The sequence below is a fragment of the Copadichromis virginalis genome, linkage group LG1, assembly GCF_057382275.1.
Source record: "Copadichromis virginalis isolate Kocher_CV1m ecotype Utaka linkage group LG1, C_Virginalis_male_GT1.1, whole genome shotgun sequence".
Taxonomy (NCBI): Eukaryota; Metazoa; Chordata; class Actinopteri; order Cichliformes; family Cichlidae; genus Copadichromis; species Copadichromis virginalis.
The window spans coordinates 42,979,652-42,985,381 of NC_140618.1; the positions used below are offsets into that span (position 1 = coordinate 42,979,652).

General features: G+C 36.6%; 1 protein-coding gene across 3 annotated transcripts in view; it reads left to right on the plus strand.

Annotated features, from left to right (window-relative positions):
* celf1 (cugbp, Elav-like family member 1) overlaps positions 1-4,052 on the plus strand; it is a 54,611-nt gene extending 50,559 nt beyond the window's left edge. For all 3 annotated transcript variants that reach the window (XM_085464201.1, XM_085464218.1, XM_085464209.1), the window contains one exon: positions 3,278-4,052. The gene's annotated coding sequence lies outside the window, so the exon portion shown is untranslated. The remainder of the gene's footprint in view (positions 1-3,277) is intronic.
* Positions 4,053-5,730: the final 1,678 nt, after the last annotated feature.

The window sequence follows — 5,730 nt, forward strand, 5'->3', positions numbered from 1 at the left end:
TTGAGATATATATTTTAATCGTAATGCTTTTTCTATTTTCATAGAGATTTTATACTTTCTGTAAGTCTTGGGGAACTATTATTGTCTAAATATTTATCTGATGGGAAATTATGAAGAAAATGTGGAATCTGCCACCTCACTTCATCTCTTGGTGTGTGTCCTAGACTTGCCTGTTGAACGTTGTTTCCTTTTGCTGGTGTGTATTACATGACATTGTGGCACGAGCTGTATATGAAGGATCCATCCGATACTTTTGCTAGAATATTAATAATAATTTAAAAATAATACCAAGGATACGTTCAAAACTGAATTATTTGCAGAGGGGCTACCATGGGGAGTATTAATACATCCAGGGTACCCACGTATTTCATCAGTGTTTAAAGTCTTTCAAGACAAGGAAGTTCCATATTAAAGGAAAAACATTTGTTTAGCATAGCTTGATCAGCTTTTCTGCTATAAGTTACGTCCTAGAGCAGGGGTAGGGAACTCCAGGCCTCGAGAGCCGGTGTCCTGCAGTTCTAGGTTCCCTACTCCTGCCCTAGAGAGTAACTGTTTGGGCACTTCCACATCTTTGTGTTCCCTGGGCTCTGTCCTTTAGGACTGTCATGTACTGTCTAATTGGACTAGGTATATATTACAGTATATTACTGAATTCTCAAATGAAAGGCTAAGACTTGGCATTTTAAAGTCATGCCTATTATTTGTAAATAATAAGGCAGAGAGCCTGGGGGACACGAGTATGTGTTATTGTCAAAATACAAATCTATAATAAAAGTACATTGATGTATTGTATGCATTTACATGGTGGCAGTTAACTATGTATTGAGAATGTAACCTTATAAAAGAACTGGACGTGCCTCATTTCACTCCATTTTTCGTCCCCATTTGTTTAGCTCTTTCGTCTTAAAAGGATCTATCTGAATGTGTCCTTTGAGGAGAGGGCCCTTAACGTATGAGAGATCAGACCTCACACAATGTGATAATACTCTGGGCTCTCAGTCATTAATTGAAATTTTTTTTTATTTATTTAAAAAATTTAAATCACCTGCCAAATATTGTCTAGGTTGCCCTTGTGCATGACCTGGATGACTAAGAACCTACACAGACATATGGTTCACTGGTTTGATTAGAATAGTTTTTGAACAGCTATTTGAATCTATAGCAGTTAGGAGTATGGGCTTCTACAATCAGTTCATCCAGTGTTAGTTTAGCACTATGCAAATACCAGACTTTATAACGCTGAGTAAATTAGAAACTGAACTATCAGAAACAATGCAAGATAACTAGTTTATTCCAATAAAGGCATGGAAATCATGCCTAACTTGATCCAGAGGTATAATTAATGTGAATGTCACATCCATCTTAATAATTTTTACTAAAATGTTTCAAGAAGGCCTTATTCAATTAGTCTGGATTAAAACTGTGCTCATGGCTAGGATAATTAAGAACTGTGACAGAAAGATAGGCCTGAGCACTCACAGGACAGATGCAGTTACATTTTCATATTTTACGGAAATTAATGTTCAACGTTCTTGAATCTTCAAATGAATAAATAGAGAGAGGAATTGACAGGACACACATGATTGTTCTCTTAGTATTTAGGTATAAACACCAAAGCCAGCAACACCAAACAAAGATGAAAACCAGCACAAAGAGACTTCAAAGCGACCACCACAGTGATTCTACTTTAGAAACAGTTTGGTACCTGTTGAAGTTCAGCAGCGGCTGGCTTTGCCACAAATGACAGCTCACTTTATCACTGCCCTGGGCTGTGGTCGGCATTTTACTCAGCTTTAACATAACCCAACTTAGTTTTAGATGCTGTCTATGCAGATGCTTGTGAAGAGCCCAAGTTGTGTTCAGAGTTGTTTCTGTCCTGGAGCAGTCTCCACTTCTTGTACTTTTGAGCAATAAAAATAAAAGAAATGTCCATGTCCACGCTGGAGCTGTGCCACTATTTTCCTCCGACGACACATGAACTGAAATCAGCTGGTTTCAGTTTCAAAATTGCAAGAGTTGATAAGCGGGATCGATAGTCAGGCAGACTAACGAAGGAATTTGGCTACATCCCTATGAATAAAACCACTAACTGTTAGTGGTGTGCGATACTGCATATTTTGGTATCAATCCCATACCAAGGAAATACGGGCCAGTATCGCTCGTACCGATACTTTTCAACAAATAAAGTGGATGCGTCATTGAATTGCTAAATCTCAATTAATTACCTTGACTTTAAGTGTTTTTTGTGATTATAGTTTTTTATTATTAAAATAGCTAAAACCCAGGACATAATTTGGACAAAGTTTATAATTAAATAGATTAAATAATTAAATAGAAAATGCTAATATAAAATTAATATTATCACTTTTTTTTTTTTTTTTTAGAAAAATCTTTAATTAAAAAGTGAACGCAAACCAGTTAACAAATTAAAACAAACAAGTACTGTTGAGAAATAATAATACAAAAATTACAATTAAAATTCCCAACAACAAAAAAAAACAACTGGTGAAAATATAAATAATATGTAAACAACAACAACCCCCAAAGCGTCTAAGCCATGTCACGTGACGGCCCAACATCTAAACACAAGAGGGGTGAGGTGGAGCTGACACAGCAGCGGCGAGTCCAGCGACCTGGCTGTTTTGTCTTTGCCGAAACCACAGCATTGCAAACAAGCAGAACTTAAAGTAAAGAATCGATCTCACCAGGCCAGTATCGATCCGATACAGATGCCGACTTGGCATCGATACAATCGATATTTGGATCGATTTGCCCTCCACTACTACCTGTCTCAACAAACATTTGTTCTAAGTTTTTAAAGTAATGCAGATTTCCAGATGCACTTAAATGAATGTTGAACATCATCAGTTCCACTTTCCAGTTAGCTGATTTTAATAGAAGATGTGTGCAGCATGTTACATCAGGTACTAAAATGTTAAAGATGAGGTTTAAAAAGGTACTACCTCCGTAACACCCTCTGGTCTCCTTACATGATTAGCTGTGTTTGTTTGCATGTTGTCACTGATTTTGTGCTGGCACCACATTTATAGCTGTTCTATATGTGTGAATCTGCTGTTGTCATCCACCTCAGTTTCTAGTAACATGCTCATCATCCTCACTCTGTCCCTGAAAATGGCTACTGAGTTTTTAGACTTTAGTAAAGCACCATGATAAATGTGATTATTGTCAGTTTCTTTTCTCTCTCCTGTCTGTGTTCCATTACTGTGTAACCAAGGTTTGTCTCCCTGTTGTGCATTTTTTTTCTTTGTTTTTCTAGATCTCTTCCTGTTTGCCCTAGCATGTTGGTGTGGCGTCACAGCTCATCGTCCAGTCCTTGTCTACTGCGCTTCACTGGTGCTTCCAATTTCACATTTGACGTTGTAGTTGACGTTGATTGCCCAAAAGGTTTTGTTGTTTCCTATGTCCTATGTGCTGCCAAAATAGGCACTAGAAAGGTTGCCTCTGAGCATTTTTGAATGTTAAAATTTATTACAAGCAAAAGAAAATCTATTTTTCTAGAATAAGTAAAATAACCACTCAATTAAAAAACAATTCAGTTTAATAAGAGTCTCTAGTTTGTTTTTATTGACTGTACGATGGAGCAATTTTTCCAGTGCCTCTCTTTTTTGGTTTTGTTATGTTTTTTGTGGAAAAGCAGCTAATCTCTTTAGATTATGTTGTATGTGAGTGCTCGTGTGTGCCTTATTAAAAAAAAGAAAAAGAAAAGAAAAAAGTCAAAGAAATTGGTGATGACATGTTGTTGTACTTGTGCAATTCCTTCTCCTCTGGAGTTCCCTTTTGAGTGATATGAGGAGGAAACATTCATAATTGTAAAAATGTTTTTTTTCTTTTGACTTATTGTCTCAAAGCACATGATGCTGTTTTACTCTTGTTTCTGCAGATAATCGGATATAGAGGAGAATATTTTGTCAGGCCTGTTTTAGTTTTATTAACTACACTGAAACTTTTGAAAAAAATATCAAGAAAAATGAATATGTTTGTTAAGTTTGCTAAGTTAAAAAAAATAAACTTGTGCCAAATGTTTTGCGCAATCAGTATTCCTCCTTTTCAGGACTTTTGATTTGAGGTGTTTTTACCAAATGCAGTCCGTAGACCCTACAGACCCACATTTATATGGGCTGCAGTTCGTTTCCTTGACTAATGGATCAGTATTGCTCCAGGTAGGGCTGGGCCATATTATACATTTCATGATAATACCGGTACAATGTTAGGCAATGATAAGAAAATGAAATATTGCAATAGATTATGAGTAAAACGCGCATGCACAATGCTTTTGTTTTCATACACACATGACGGAAAAAGCATGGGAGTGACGGAGAATGAGAAGGGCAAAAGCGGATCATTGAATGAAACAGATGAACCAGAATTGGTTTGTAGAAATGCAACTTCAGTGATGTGGAACTGGTTTGGTTTTCGTCCATCAGAAAGCCACCAAAGCACTTTTTTTTCCTTTGTAGAACATGCAAGCGGGCTGTCGTTATTACCGTATTTTTCAGACTATAAGGCTCTCTTTGACAGTGCACCTTATAATCCGGTACGCCTTATGTATGAATTCTGGTTCTGCTTACTGACCTCCAACTGATTTTATGTGGCACACAGCGCTCAAAAATCTATCAAAGAATGTTTTTGTATGACTTTGGTAAGCTACAAAGCCCCACCACTTGTCAGAGCATTACGGCTACTGTAGTCAGGAGCCTCACAGTAATACATACTGTGCTTCAACATAATATTACCGTATTGTGTGTGTGTGTAAGGACTCCAAAATGGCACCTGTTAAGAGACATGCTTATGAAGCGGATTTTAAACTCAAGGCTATCAGTCACGCAGTAGAACATGGGAATAGAGCAGCTGCGAGAGAATTCAGTATTAATGAATCAATGGTACAGAAGTGATTGAAGCAAGAAGAATGAGTTGAGTAAAGTTAGACTTATCTGACTGTTTTAAATTCTCTTGCAGCTGCTCTATTCCCATGTTCTACTGCGTGACTGATAGCCTTGAGTTTTAAATTTTGCTTAATGCGCCTTATAGTTTCATGTTGCAAAGCACCTCTTTTTAACTTTTGTGGATATTATACATGGTTAGGCTCAGGATATGTCAGCCCATTTCCACTGGAAATGTCTTTTGGTTAAACTGTCAGCAAGGAATTAGCATTTGCACTCTTACATTTTTATATAGCTTTAATGCAGATAAAAAACTGCTGCTTGTTTAAATGAAAATAAATTGATGGGTTTTTTTGGACTAATAAAGTTGTAGAGTAAAGTATTTTGTCTTGCATCAATAATATAGTCAGTTATATCATTATCGCAAATTTTTAAATTATATTGTGATAAATATTTTTGGCCATATTGCCCTGCCCAATTCCAGGTGTTCTCAACTATTACATTCAGCATTGCATTTCTCACAATACACCAGTCAGCCACAACATTATAAACCAATGCGTACTACTTTAACGAAAAAACTATGTGTCGGTGTTGTTCCCACATCATCATAATAAATGTTGTTCCAGGTTCAACATTGCAAGTGACCAATCACATTGTTGTGACGTCATACTTTTGCGACTTCGGAAAAAAGTGCCTTAAAAAAATAAAATCTACTTAACTTGAAAGAAACCGCCTTTGTCCGCCGATCCATCAATTTGAACTCTTTGCATTTCAGGATACTGTTCTTTAATAAACGGTAAGCATTATACATATTGTCCTTGCAACATTG